Consider the following 15,255-nt stretch of genomic DNA (forward strand, 5'->3'; position numbering starts at 1 on the left):
TCTGCCAGTCCCGTGCCTCGGCGCCAGGCATTGACTACGCGCGTGGTTCGAGGGAGTGAGCAGACTGGCCAACTCCAGTTCCCCGAGGCAGCATCCCAGCGTTCTAACAGGAGCACCTCGTGCTGGGATGCCGGTGGGACAGGCTGGTTGTGGCACTGGCACTGTCACCGTGGGAAAGATCGTATAGCTTTGTTCCTGGCTGTATAGTTTTTGAACCTGTTTTCTAGTCTCAAAGTAGATATTAGAAGCTCCTCAACAGCTCTTTGATAAATTTAATTTTGGGTTCATATGGTCAGAGTCTATTCGCTTCTTACAACTAAGAATGCTATATGATACAATCAATATTTTTTTTAAAAAAATAGCTCCCTAGTGATCTTGTCTGCATAGCTTTCTTCAAATGAGGGGTCATCTGCTATCCTTGTATGGTAGACCCTTGGGTTCTACTCTCTCTACCTGGGGACTAGTCAAACCCACTCCCAGAGGAGAGCTGGATCTCATTCCCCATTTTTGGTCTAATTCCTGGTGTCTTCAGGCCTTCGTTCTGTGCAGGTCTGTTGGTTGGGGCTGGGATTTCTAGCTCTGAGAAAGTAGAAATAGACATCTGATGGGGAAAGGTACAACGTACTCTGTCCAAACCTTGCTCAGAGGCTCAGTTTCCTCACATATTAAATCAAAGGATGGGGTTCAGTGATTTCTAAAGGCATACTTGAATATGCATGCAGGCTGACCCACAGGTGATGAGGCAGGCTAACAGGGACCAGTGACAGGAAGTGAACTCACACACTCCTGGTCCCACTGATAAAGTCATCCATGTCTAGGACAGATAGTCTGCTGCTCTGTTATAACTGATGCTTTTCCCTTTTCCTTTCTCTGAATCATGTCCCCTTCTCACGTGTCTACATTTTGCAGACTCCATTGCCTCCTCCTTTATAAGCTCCTCTTTTCTTAGCCTTCTCACATTCCATTCTCAAGCCATAATAAACTCTTCTTAATTCCCCCCTTGTACCACGTTCTCACGATTCTGTCTTTGCTTGTGCTGGACCCTTGCCCTGGAGCACCCCTCCTTGCCCTACATTTCTTCACCTAACTAACGCCCACTCTTCTCTCAGATCTCATCTTACCTATTGTTTCTTTTAGCAAATCCTCCTCTGCCCTTCTCCTCCCCAACACCCAGTGTCCCTCCTAGATGTTCCCTTGAATATAACCCCAACTAGCCGCTAGCAACCCCTTTGGCTATGTCTTATTCTCTGTTATATCTCAAATATTTAGTCTAGTGCCTGCCTTGTAATAGGTACTTAAAAACGCTTATGAAAGAACACATGAATAATTAGAAGTAATTTCTCCCCAACCCTGAACATGCATAGCACCTCAAAATATAACAACTTTCATCAACTTTGTGTAAAATATTCATATACAGCTTATTGGACATTTTTTATTTAGAGTAGAATCCATGACTGACTCAAGTCCATGTCATGCTTAGGTACTTGCACATTAATAAGTACTTGGGACATGTTTACTTGCAAATGTCCTGTGCTTTGCAAGACCAAGAAAAACAAGTTAATTGTCCAAATTGGGCCACTTTTGAGAGTACAAGGTAGTGCTATTAAATAATTATCTTGAGACAACAGATATAAGTTAGGATTTTCCAAGACAAGTGGGACATACAAGTACCCTATTTACCTAGCAACACTCCTTTTCCAGATCATTAATAACTGTTCTGTAGACTTTGGTTTCAGATAGGAGGTGGTGGGTCAGAAAGAGCTGCTGGTATTATACCCACTCTCTAGAAGGACAAACTGAGTATGAAAAGGTATCATCTCAGAGTCAAACAGTGAGCAGTATGTTAGTGACAGGGACAGATAAGCTGCCCAGAAATGCTGATCCTCTTCATTCTTTACTCCAGTGAATGCTCCTTGCCTCTCGGTTGAGTGGGGTCATGCAATGGGAGACATTGTAATGTAGATGATGTCTGTACTCTAATAATTAGTCATCATAAACTAGAAGGAAACACAATCAAATATGTTTCTTCTTCCTACCTCTGCATGGTGGTCCAGCATAATCCCTTAATTGTAATCAGAGGTAGGAATATGAAGTCAAAACCATGGGCTTTAAAGAATTTAATTGGAGATTCCGCCATCACTGCAACGCAGCAACCACTTTTTCTCTCCTCACAGGAAAACTCTTGGAGCATTTAGACATCAGCTGAGTAATCTTCATTTGAGAGTTTGATCCGGGAAAGTCCTACCCTCCACCCTCTGTTTGGGGAACTCAAGGCTCAATATATATTACATTAGAGTCAGTTTGTGGTTTTGTACGCCCACTGTTATCAATATTGACAAATAAGGGCCAAATAGAGCGTGAGAGAACACTGAGGCTAACTTTGAAAGCAGTGATGAAAAGGTTGAGAGGAGGTAAAACAAGCAGTGTTAGGGTTATGAACTCCAGTAACAATAGTTCCATAGTGTTTACCGTTTGCAAAGTGCTGTTACATTCATTATTTTATTGGATTCGTACCATAAAGATACAGAGAAATGTGGGACAGTAAATCCCCATCTAGTGAATGAATGAATGAATGAATGAATGAATGAATGAAACCCTGGCAGAGAAAATGACTTGCTCAGGGTCATATCTTTTTTTCTAATCCTCACCCGAGGATATTTTTCTATTTAGCTTCAGATAGAGTGGGAGGAAGAGAGAGGGAGACAAAGGGAGAGAAAGAGAAACATTGACGTCAACTGGTTGCCTCCTGCATGACCCTGACCAGGGCTGAGGTCGAACCACAACTGAGGTACATGCCCTTGGCTGGAATGGAACCTGCCGCTCTCCCGCTGAGCCAAACAGGCCAGGGAATCACAGTCATATCTTTATTAGCAGAGTTGGTACGAGAACTCAACTCTCTTGACTACTAGCCTGAGCAACTTCCTCTGTGCTGCTTCTGTGCACAGTACTGGAGACCTAAAGAAATGTGACCTATCCTACTTGGACTTTTCAAATGCTACCAAAGCCAATCCTACCATTTTTCTTTTTGCTCAAGGGTTCAAGTTCCTTCCCTGTTTGTGTATTATGCCATGTGTTGTACACACAGAGAAAGCTTCTAATAACTAGCTTGCTAAATGTTTAGCCAGAGCCTTCTCTGTGCCCTGACGGCGTCTGAGCCTCAAGTTACACAGTTGCATCCACATGGGGATCTGGAACTAGAGAGGATCAGGATCCTAGGTAACATATAAAGGTTGGGTTGTACTCCATTAGTCAACCTGAAATATGAGATAATACCATGTGCCCGACTGGGACGCTATAAGCTTCAGATGGAAGGTGAAACCAAAGGCTCCTTGATTTAAAAAATCATTTTAGGAATGCAAGCATGAACTATGGACCTACTCTTCTCTATGTATATCCATTTTTATTCAAGTTTTTTTTTGGGGGGGGGGTAGAATTGTGCTAATATTGTGCTTTCAAAATGCATTTGCATTTTCTTGGTGACCAGTGGCGCCCCATCTGATGTTAGCATTAATGATTGAAATGAAAGCATATGGTGGACATTTTTACTTGAAATTATCTTAGAAACATATTTAGGAAGGTGTCATGTCAGAGCCCAGCACAGCCCATTTTTCCTCCAGCTTGGGACTCATTGATGTTTATTGCTTGAGCACCAGAAGAAGCCGCTGGCTTTTAATTGGGTGCCACGCCAAATGAAAAACAATGGGTATCTTCAAATGACAGAATCAGTGAGGTGACAGAGCACACTACGGAAAGCAGGCAGAGACTGGGAGACCCTGGGGGGATGGCAGTTCACATATGCCATGTGCTGCTCACAGAGCCCAGGTGGAGAAGCACCCTGCAGCACCTACACTGTCACCTCTTCCTCTCCCTGCACCCACGCTGAATTTGTGAATATTAAATGCATAAAATGATGAGACTGCATGTTAATGACTTGTTAGGGCAGTAGTGGTCAGGCTTGACAATGGATTGAAGGAAGGAGGTGAAGAGAGAGAGAAGTCAAGAATGCCCCTGGGTTGTGATGAAAATTGGTGGAAACAGGAAGGTGTAGAGAACGGAGGGCTGAGGCGAGTTCAATTTAGAGTCATGTTGAGTGGAAGGATTCTCAAATAAAGGCTGGATAACCTATAGAGGATACTAATTTTAGAACCTAACTCAAAAGCAAGAAATACAAATTTGAAAATTATCTATAATTGGGAACTTCCAATTAATATTAAATTTATTCTGCAAAGTAGGAGAAACTTAATCTCATTGCATGTGAAATCTACCCCATCCTATCTCTGGGAATGTACTAACCCAGAGTATCTTAAGCCAGTAGGGTGAGTAAAGGTCTAGAAATTAGCAATACGGGTTAAAATCTCATGAAGTAGTACAAAATATATCCTACCACAAACCATCAAACCGCAAAGTTGAAACAATCTGAAATAATTAATGAATGGATAAACAGAGAACAGTGTATTCATATAATGAAAGTATTATTTGGCCATGAAAGGAACAAAGTATTAATACATACTACAACATGGGTAAACCTTGAAAACATTATGCTAAGTGAAAGAAGCCAGATTCAAAAGCTCACACATGGTGGGATTCCATTTACATGAAATGTCCAGAATACACAAATCTATAGAGACAGAAGGTAGATTCGTGGTTGCCTGGGGCTGTAGCTAAGAATGGGCAGTGACTAGACGTAAATGGGTGCAAGATTTCTTTTGGGGATTATGGAACTTTTCTAATATTAGAATGCAGTGAAGGCAATACAATTCCATAAATTTATTAAAAATCACATATATACTTATAATGAATAAATTTTGTAGCATATAAATTATATTTCAATTAAGCTGTCAAAATATATATCATGAACCTCTTTTCATTCATGAACTAAAACTGTAATTGGAGACACAGAGTGGAGTAAAATAGTTTTAAAGTTGTCTGTGTAGAAAAATAATACAATAATTAATAAATAATAATACAAGAATAAACTTCGTGTTTCATGTATACACAACTATAAACCTACTTTGCCTTACCCTGCATAACTCTGATCAAATCCCTGATTTGGGCAGAGGTGCTCTCTGCTGCCCCTGTATCTGCTCTAATTCTCCAGCAGTGGGGAGGCTGTGTACTGCAGCTACAAATGAGGCAAAGCACATCCTAAAGTCTATCCCCAGATGCCCAGACCACTAAGATCTAGCAGACCTTCTTCAGCAGTCACAAAACTCTACACAGATTCCTAAAGGAACCAGTGAGGCCACCATGGCCAAGGCAGACATGGATCCCTTCCTTACACATCATCCTTTACCACCTGCTGCTGTTGGGTGAAGACAAAAACTCTGTGTTCCGTGTTTGTGTTCCTCCATCAGGCCCTGGGGTATGTCTCCAGGCTCACAGTTGCCTGCTCCAACGCCATCAAAGGCGGCTCACAGCTGAAGTAGCTGGTCTAGTCCATCCAGCGGTCCCTGAGAGGCCTTAGACAAGCTATCTTACAAACCCTTTCCCTTGCAGTGAGTTTGAAATTGTTAAAGAACAAAAATTTAAGCAAGTAAATTTGAAAATCCAACTGGCTTTATTAAATGATTCATGAATCAGACAGCATCCCATCTAACAAGAGAAGGGAGCTCCAAGGTGTTATATAAAATGGAAGGTTATTTCGGCAGAAGGATGATAGGACAAGGAGACTAAAGGAGTGGATTATTTGAGAAAAAGTCACCTTTCCTTAGGGGAAGGCAGAAGGTCTTATTAGGCAGATTACATCACTAATATTGACCAGGAAATCCCAGGCTGAATGGTTTAAAATTCCACTCCTGGGAACATCTAGTCAAGATGGCAGCTTAGGTAAACACGGTGCTCACCTCCTCCCACAACCACATCAAAATCTGGCTGAATGGAAGTCTTACAAGGGGGAATTAAAGAAGAAGCCACATCAAGACTGGTAGGAGGGGCAGAGATGTGGAATGGGCTGGTCCCACACTCATGTGTGGCTGATAAAAATCAGAAGGGATATCTTGTCTACCTAGCTTCCCCCTGAGGAGTGAGGGATCCCAGCTCCATACTGCCCTTCAGCCCAGAGTCACAGTGCTGAGAAAAGAAGTCCCCATAACTTCTGAATTAAAAACCAGCAGGGATTGTGGCCAGGGAGATAGGGGCATAATGAAGTCCCAGGCAGTTACTCTTAAAGGGCCCATGCACAGACCTACTTGGACTCACACCTTCTGAGCTCCAGTGCTGGGGCAATAGCTTGAAAGGCACTACAGACATATGAGGAGGAACTGAATTGTCTGGCATCAGGAGGATACCTGTGGGGCAGCTTTGTCCCAGATAGAAGTGCTAGCTTAGGCCACTGTTGCTTTGATGAGTCCTCCCATGACAGAGCTGGCAGGCAGGCACCATATCCGAGTCTCCATCAACCTGGCTAACATTGTTTATTGCACCCTGGTGATTCCTTGAGACACTAGGCCACCCAACTTTCAGGCTTACACAAGCTGTTTTCAGTGGCTTTTCCATGTGAATGGCCTTTTTGGGCTCATGCTTCAAATTTTCATAAAATCTCTCATATAAGCAGCACCTGGTCTCAGTATGCCCCATACCTCTCACTGAGTGGCCCCAGGCCCAGCCCTAGCAGCAGCTGGCCTTGGTTTGCAGTTTGGCCTAACCTGGGCACCTCCAAGCCCAACACAAGTAGCAGCAGCCATCTGCAAATCACTTTGTAGCTCATGCCAGATGGCCCCACACAGAACATAGTCAGTGACTGACCTTGGTCTGCATCTTCTGGGAGTCCCCAGAGCCAGCACCATCCAACCACCTCCAGAAGTGACACATTCAAGGGGGTGAGTCAGTGGACATCAGAGCCCTGCTGAAGTAAGTCTTGCTCTGTGGCGTGGGCTTCTGCACAGCTCCTCCTCTACCATGGTTTCAGCCTGTCCTTGCAGCTGATTGGCCTGGGGTTAAATCTCTCCCAGTGACATGCCCACAGCAATCAAGGCTCAACTGCAAAAGGAGGTATACACAGGCCAAATGGGGGCTCACCTCCAGTGCCCAGCTTGGGTGATCAGGGAGGCTATACCACTGGACAGTACAGCACGCCTACTTTATTAGGCCACTCTACAAAGCCTGAGAGACCTAGCAGCTCTACCTAATACATAGAAACAAACACAGGGAGGCAAGGCTGACAAAATGAGGAGACAATCATGTCCCAAATAGAAGAACAAACTAGAATTCCAGAAAAAAATAATGGAGACAAGCAATCTACTAGAATCAGGGTTGAAAACACTGGTTTTAGGATAATCAAAGAACTTAGTAAGAACCCCAACAGCATAAAAAAGACCAGTCAGAAACAAAGGATACACTAACTGAAATAAAGAATAACTTACAGGAAATGAACAGTAGACAAAGCTGAAAATCAAATCAGTGATTTGGAATATAAGGAAGCAAAACAACACCCAATCAGAATAGCAAAAATAAACAAGAATAAAAAAAAAAAAATAAGGATAGTGTAAGGAGACTTTGGAACAACTTCAAGTATACCAACATTTGCATAACAGGGGTGCTAGAAGAGGAAGAGAAAGAACAAGAAATTGAAAACTTATTTGAAAAAATAATGACAGAAAAATTCCCTAACCTGGTGAAGAAAATAGACACACAAGTCCAGGAAGCACTGAGAGGCCCAAAGAAGATGAATCCAAAGAAGCCCAGTCATCATAATTAAAATGGAAAAGGTTAGAGACAAAGAGAGACTCTTAAAAGCAGGAAGAGAAAAGCGATTAGTTAACTACAATGGAGATCCCGTAAGATTGCCAGCTAATTTCTCAGTAGAAACTTTGCACACCAGAAGGGATTGGCATGAAATATTCAAAGTGTTGAAAAGCAAGGACATACAACCAAGATTATTCTAACTAGCAAAACTATCATTTAGAATTGAAGGACAGATAAAGAGCTCCCCAGATAAGATAAAGCTAAAGAAGTTCATCACCACCAAACCAGTATTGTATGAAATGTTAAATAAAGGTTCTTCTTTAAGAAGAAGAAGGAGAAAAAAAAAGATAAAAAATATGAACAGTGAGCTCTGGCCAGGTGGCTCAGTTGGTTGGGGTGTTGTCCCATACAGCAAAAAGGTTAAGGGTTCAATTCTTGGTCAGGGCACATACCTAGGTTGAGGACTAGATCCCCTGTCTGGGCACATATTTCTGGGGGAAAGTCAATAGATGTTTCTCTCTCACATTGATGTCTCTCTCTCTCTCTCTCTCTCTCTCTCTCTCCCCCCACCGCCGCTTCCTCTCTATTTAAAAATCAATAAAAACATATCCTCAAGTGAGGATTTTAAAAAATATATGTATATGAACAAAAATGGCAATAAATTCATAATCTATCAAAAATTGAATCTAATAAACAAAAGAAATGAACAAGCAGAACAGAAACAGATTCATAGATACAGAGAACTTTTTGACAGTTGCCAGTTGAGAGGGGGATTGGAGGTTTGGTGAAAAAGGTGATAGTATTAACAGGTACAAATTGATTGCTATACATAGTCATGGGAATGTAAAGTACAGCATAGGAAATATAGTCAATAATATTTTAATAACTACGTATTGTGTCAGATGGGTGTGAGATTTATGGGGATGATCACTTACTAAATTATGTAATGTCTAATCACTGGGTGTATACCTGAAACTAATATAATAATGTATGTCAATTGTAATTGAAAAATAAAAATGAGCCTGGCTGGTGTGGCTCAGTGGATTGAGTGTTGTCCCATGCACTGAGAGGTCCTGATTAGATTCCTGGTTAGGGTACATGCCCGGTTTCGGGCTCAATCCCTGGTAGGGGGTGTGCAGGAGGCAGCCGACCAACGTATCTCTCTGACATTGATGTTTCTATCTCTCTCTCCCTTCCTCTCCCTCTTAAAAAAAAATCAATAAAAACATATAAAAATAAAAATGATTTAAAATAAATAAAATTCCACTCCTGGGAGACTAAAACTGCAATTAAGTTATGTGTTAAGTCTCAGTGAGGCTTACCAGAAGTGACTCCACTTTGGGTCTGTTGTTTCTTTTTAACAACGTACAGTTGACGCTTGAGCAGCATGGGTTTGAACTGCAGGGGTTTGCTTATACATGGATTGTTTTCAATAAGTAGGTACAGTACTTTAAAAGTATTTTCTTTTCCTTATAATTTTCTTAATAATGTTTCCCTCTAGCTTACTTTTTGTAAGACTATAGTATATAATACATATGAGATACAAAATATGTGTTTGACTATTTTATTGGCAATGCTTCTGGTCAACAGTAGGCTATTAGTAATTAAGTTTTAGGGGAGTCATAAGTTATACATGGGTTTTCCACCATTTGAGGGCCATCACCACTAATCCCTGTGTTGTTCAAGGGTCAACTCTACTATCTTTGTGTTAGTGTGTAGGATAGGCATGGCATCTACTTTTCTCAACACTGTATTTTTTTTTTTTTTTATCCTCACCCGAGGACATTTTTCCATTTTTTGTTTAGGTAGAGAGAGAAACATTGACGTGAAAGGGACACATCGAGTGGCTGCCATCTGCACAATCAACAAGGTCTGGGGACAAACTGCAACTGAGGTATGTGCCCTTAGCGGGATCTGAACCCGGGACTCTCTGGACCGCAGGCCAACGCTCTAACCGCTGAGCCAAACTGGCCAGGGCTCAACACTGTATTCTTAGGCCTAGTACAGTTAGTGGGTACATCATTGATACTTGTTGTTAGAATAAAAAGGTGGTATATAAACTGTCTCTCTTTGTAAGCCTCCTTGAAATTTTTCATTGGTAGTGGACCCAAGCAAGGTTAAAACTCCATCCATCAAGATTTCTGATACCAAAGACTGGCCCCCGGTTAGACTGAACTGCCTGACCTGTGAAGGTTCATTGGCTTCCAGGCACAATCACAGCTGTCCTATGTTCTGGGTTTACATGAGCTCCGAAGTCAGCAGACTTGTACAGGTGGCTGAGTCGGGATAGGCTAACATACATTCAGATAATCTGATTCTGTGAGGTGGCAAAATGCAAACAGTGATTGCTTTGCAGTCACTGGCTAAAAACTGGGCTTAAAAACTTGGTAAAATTGTTCAGAAAACCAGAGGCACATTCTTCTAAAGTTTAAAACCAATAAAGAAAGTAGCTTGTGACATCATTTTCCCCTCAAGAAAAGACTTACTAGTCAGACAAGGGAGAAAATGTTCATTTGAGAAGTGTGATGATGTATTGTTTTTTACATTGAGATCATTTTTTCCCATGGTACAATGAGGTGTGCAGAACAGGAAATAAACAAACCTTTTGCAAACTGCTTCATTATTTTTAATGTTGCATTTACTAAAAGTCTACCACTATTGTTTACCATATCAAGTTTTCATCTCTTTGCAAAAGTCTGATGCTTATCTGACCAAACAAGAGGTCATGTTTGCATCACATGCTAGTACAATAGTCTTGGGAAAAGAAATGAGCTCAACTGTAGAGCAGGGTATATCAAATATTAAAACTGTCACTTGTGCTTAGTTCTTCCTGGGAAAAATAACCTTGGGTATTTGTTAAAATAATTTATTTAATATAAAACTGCAAAATAACCATTGCTTTAATTTGTGTCTGTTTATATAGCAGAATTATATCCTCTATAATTTATAAAATTTATAAATGTGAGAAGGCCTAGAACAGAGTACAATGTGGCATGCTATCTTTTGGGAAGATGAATTTGGTCAACAGGTTAAAAATAGCATCAAATCAAAGAGCTGGGAGAATGTTGGAGAACATCAAATCTAAGAACCTAATTGTATGGCTAAAGAAACTAAGACCAGAGATGAAGATGAAGTGACTGGCTACTGGTTATGAGTTTACATAGCAGTTTTAGGGCAAGGAAAAGACTACACACCTTCCTCTCCTCTGTCTCCCCATGCCAACCCTGGTTCTATTCCCAGTGGTCAGGCTCCTCTGACTTTTCTCTTTCCTCCTCACTGGTCTTATTATATCCAGGCCTCATCTTTTGAAGAAGTTATATAATGTTATTTAAATGCCCAGGCCTCATACCTTCTGCAGGAAGAAGGAGTGGGAGAAGGAGAAAGACAAAGACAAGGAAGAGCATTTGAAGTAGAATTAAAGAAGAAGGAGGATGAAGAGGAAGAGGAGGAGGAGATATAGAATTGAAGAAAGAGAATAAGAAGAGGAAGAAGTGGAAGGAGGATGAGGAGGAGGAAGAGGAGGAGAAAGCACTGTCTTAAGGACTCAGAGATGAATTAGACTCTCAGTCCAGTAGCAAGGTAACCAATAACACTATTCAGAGCCATCTGGATTGAGGTAAGCAGAGTTACGGGAGCACTCTGTATGGGCAATGTGTCCACTGAAGATGTGGTATGGGCTAGAAGGCCTCTCAAAGGAGGCAATATTTAAGGGATTCTAAAGAGGTTGGATCAGGGTTGCCAGGTAGAGGGAGAAGGAAGAGGGCTCCTGGGAGAAAGAAGAACCTGTGTAAAGGCAGATAAGCATGAACAGGTAAGATGTGTTTGGGAAACCACTAGACTTTCAATTAGCTGGAGGGTGAGTACGTGTGAAGGACTGACAGAAATATCTGAGGGGCTGTGCAAACCACATTGAGCAGTTTGGCCTGAGGGGTGTTAAGTGTGGAGAGGCAACATCAGGTTGGGGTTTATCTTCCATGCCCCTCTCATCCTTGTTATTTCTCCCGTAGCCTCTTCATAGCTTTTCCTCTTGGTTAGCTATTGGAGATAATGAGTTCTGCACATTGGTGTGTTCCAACTGAGACCAGATGGTCATTCAGCAGTGAGTGAGCAGGGCTCCAGGCTTCCTGGCTCAGGAGGAATCTCAGCTTACCCATTTACTAGCTCTGTCTTAAGAGCAAGCTACTCAACTCTCTGGGCTTTAGTTTCCTCATGGACATAATAGAGAAAACGATAGTGCCAACCTCAGAAGGGCTTTGTGAGGGTTAAATGAAGAGCCTATGAAAAATCGTTAGAGTATTGCCCGGCCATACCATAAACACAAAGAAAAGATTGACATGAGCTATACAAGGGCCTTTGGGTAAGGGCCTATAATGGATGCAAGGGAATGGTGGGATGACAGCCAGGCCTTCCTCAAAGTTTTGTGCACCATCACTGGACCAATCAGAAGGCCTCTGTAAGCCTTTAGGCCACGATTGTGCAATCTTCCCCACCTCTGCCCCACCTGAAATTCTGTGCTTCCTTTAGTCTCTCAATTGGTAAATCTGTATTTCTCTATCATTGAGCCTGCAAATTGACATACCCTTCCTGTCTTTCCCAAGTCCCTGCACACAGCAGGTTTTAATAGGGATGTTGAGAAAAGTGAGAATACAAAAGAAACCAGATCAGCAAATGACAATGAGGCTTTTGATTTGAGCTTGCATTGATGACAACACTGCATGTGGTTTGCCAAGCATCCAATTTACAACTTTACCTCTCATACTCCTGGTGAGTGCCTCATGCGTTGAAATCATCTTTTGTGATTAACTTTATACAATGCTTATGCTAACACCATGCTCACCTGAGCAACTCATAAATATTTCAGGAGGAGAAACACAGTGATCTTCCCCAACACAGCCATATAACAGTTTCAACATAATTAGTAGCATTTCTGGATCCAACACAGCACTCTTATAATGCATATGATGGAGGAAATGAATGACTCTAATTATACCCTATTAAATCTTATTAATCCTCATTAGAATCCTATTATTCTTTGTAAGTGGGTTAATGGGGGAAAGAAGAAGAAATTCTGGTCAAGTGCCGTTATATATGATGAGGATTGGGTGAATCCATTCTTATTTTGTGTGATACCAGGTGTTTTGCATATTAAACAGAAGCCCTTAGAACATGGGTTTGCTGCAATGTTGAAGGTAAATGAATAGGATCTGATCTTTTTAAAGCACCACAACAAAATCTCTTTTAAATTCATTTTTTTCCTATTTCAAACTATATTAGTTGCAAAGAGAAAAATATTTCAAATAGTACACTATGGAATAGGTACTCTTGACCTTATCTCTCTGCTATTATTTTCATATTTTTGTATGTGTAGATGAGAATTTGAGAGGAAGAGAGATTAAGCAATTTGAACCCAGGAATTCAAAGACCTTGTACAAGGAAGGTGTTAAATAAATGTTAAGTGCAATAATATATGTTCCTACATTTATTTCTTTAATTCTTGATAAAAAAAAATCCCGCCAAATTCCAGAAGAACCAAGTTTTGGAAGTTTCATGAATAGGCAACTCACAGTGTACTCCCCACATTCATGAATGGAAATTAAGTCGCTGGAGGTAAGGGCCTCCTGTCTGGGTGGCAACATCATAGGATTAGTCAGGTGACTTGGATGGGTGGAGGTGAGTTCAGGTGCTTGTGTGTTGGGCAAGTTACTTTACATTTTTTCCTCAAATGTAAAAGGGGGACTATACTTTGTCCTATCTAACACAAAGATCTAAAAAACCACCAGAAAGTGGTTTAATGATGTGCCGAAGTGAGAATTATTGTAGATACCAGCAGAACAGAAATACAAGGAAACAACGTCCCCAGCCTCGGAAAGCCTTCCAGGCAATGACAAGGGCACAGTCCAACCCTGACACAGTAAATGGTGGCGTTCGTGATTGCTCACGTTTACAACCGTCAGAGGAAAACGAATCCAAGTCTAACTTTCCAAGAACAGGTATGACTTTATTCAAACCAGTTCACCCAGGTCGCTGATTTCGTTTTAAAGCTATAAGCACAGAATGAGGTTTCTGGGCTACAGGACCAGGCTGTGAAACAGACGTTCAGCTCCAGGAGTTCATTTATTGGAGCAAAGGACAGAGGAAGTAGCCCTGAAGCAACGTCCTTGCTATTCAGGGTTGTCAATCAGACCTTCCAGGAACTGATTCCGGGCCAAAGGAAGTTCGAAACATCTCTTCCCTGGGTGGTCTGCGTAGACCGCTCCCCTCGGACCCGGCTCGCCGCTCGGTGGGAAGGAGGCAGGCAGAGCCCCGACTGACGGCGGGAACTGGGCTGGGAACCTGAGCACCCAGGTCCCGCGCCTGGGTCGGCGGCGTGTAGGACCCTGTACAAATCGTTTCTCTTTCGAGGGCTTCACTTTTCTCTTGTGTGAAGTGGACGGTGGGAGGTTGGTGTCCGCCAGTTCCGACATCCAGCACGTTGTGAGTCCTGCTGGGAATCCGGGGCGGGGCTCAGGACCGGGATCTCGGACGGGGTTTCCGAAGCAGGACCTCTGCTGCTCGGCCTCGGCGCCCTAACTTGGCGCCTTTAAGAGCAGAGGCAGGTTCTCCCGTGTCTTAAACAGCCCCTCGCCTCGGCGGCTTCTTCCTTCCTCCATCTCCTTCCTCTTCTTCCCGTGCAGGCAAAGCCTCCACACCTCCCTCTTCCTTTTCCTCTCTGCAAGCTCCCCGCATCCCTGCGTCCCCTCCTCTGTGCCCAGGAAATAAAATGTCCGCGGTGCGCCCACCTTTCGGCGAAGCCGCTGCCCGCCGCGGGCCCCCTCCCCCCGGCGAGCGTCGCGCGGCGGCTCGGCGGGCACCCGCCTTCCCATACCTTACATGGACAAATGCGTGCAGGCAAAGTCAGGAATTCAGGCCCCTGACGTCAGCCTCCAGCTCTCAGGGCACCGCACGGGAGACCGAGGGGAGGGGGTGGGGACGGTGGGGAGGAAGGAGGGGGAAAGGCACCAACCAGCAGCCGCTCCAGCCCTGCCGAAGTTTCACTTTTTGTCTGTGGGTTCGCTCCCGGGCCCCGCGCGAGCTTTCCCGGGATAAGTAGCTTTAACGAGCAGGGGGACAGCCGGGAGCTGCCAGGTAAGGGCTGTTTGCACGGCCCGGGGCGCGGGGCACGGTGCGGGGCGCGGGGCCGGGCCTGTCCGGGGCTGGGGACAATGGGAGGGGGAGTGCCCGGGCACCTCCTCCTACGCCTTTGCCTCCGCCTCCAGCCGCCGCCGCCGCCGCCGCTGCCCCGGCTGCCTCCTCCCAGAGGTATTGTTGCAAATCCTCCTTCCTTCCCCCCACCCTCCGCCTGCGGGTGTCTCGGGAACCCCCAGCGTCCCCGGGCGCGAGCGCCTCTGGGGTGGCAGGAGCGCGGGCGCAGGGTGTGGAGTGTACACCCTGCCCGGGCCGAAGGGCCCGCGGTGCGGAAGTGCCGGCCGCGGGGCATTCACGGGGTGCACGCCATTGAAGGGAGACCCCGAGTTTTCGGGAAGCTCAGATCGCGGTCTGGGCGGGGATGGAGCCCTTCCCTCGCGCCCCCTG

The 15,255-nt window shown here is 43.9% G+C and overlaps 1 protein-coding gene across 2 annotated transcripts in view; it reads left to right on the forward strand.

The window, feature by feature from the left end:
* The first annotated feature begins 14,677 nt into the window (after nucleotides 1-14,677).
* Nucleotides 14,678-15,255, forward strand: part of LOC118617124 (LIM domain containing preferred translocation partner in lipoma) — a 635,781-nt gene continuing 635,203 nt past the window's right edge. For both annotated transcript variants that reach the window (XM_036242751.1, XM_036242755.1), the window contains exon 1: nucleotides 14,678-14,808. The gene's annotated coding sequence lies outside the window, so the exon portion shown is untranslated. The remainder of the gene's footprint in view (nucleotides 14,809-15,255) is intronic.

This window comes from Molossus molossus, unplaced genomic scaffold (assembly GCF_014108415.1).
Source record: "Molossus molossus isolate mMolMol1 unplaced genomic scaffold, mMolMol1.p scaffold_m16_p_5, whole genome shotgun sequence".
Lineage (NCBI taxonomy): Eukaryota > Metazoa > Chordata > Mammalia > Chiroptera > Molossidae > Molossus > Molossus molossus.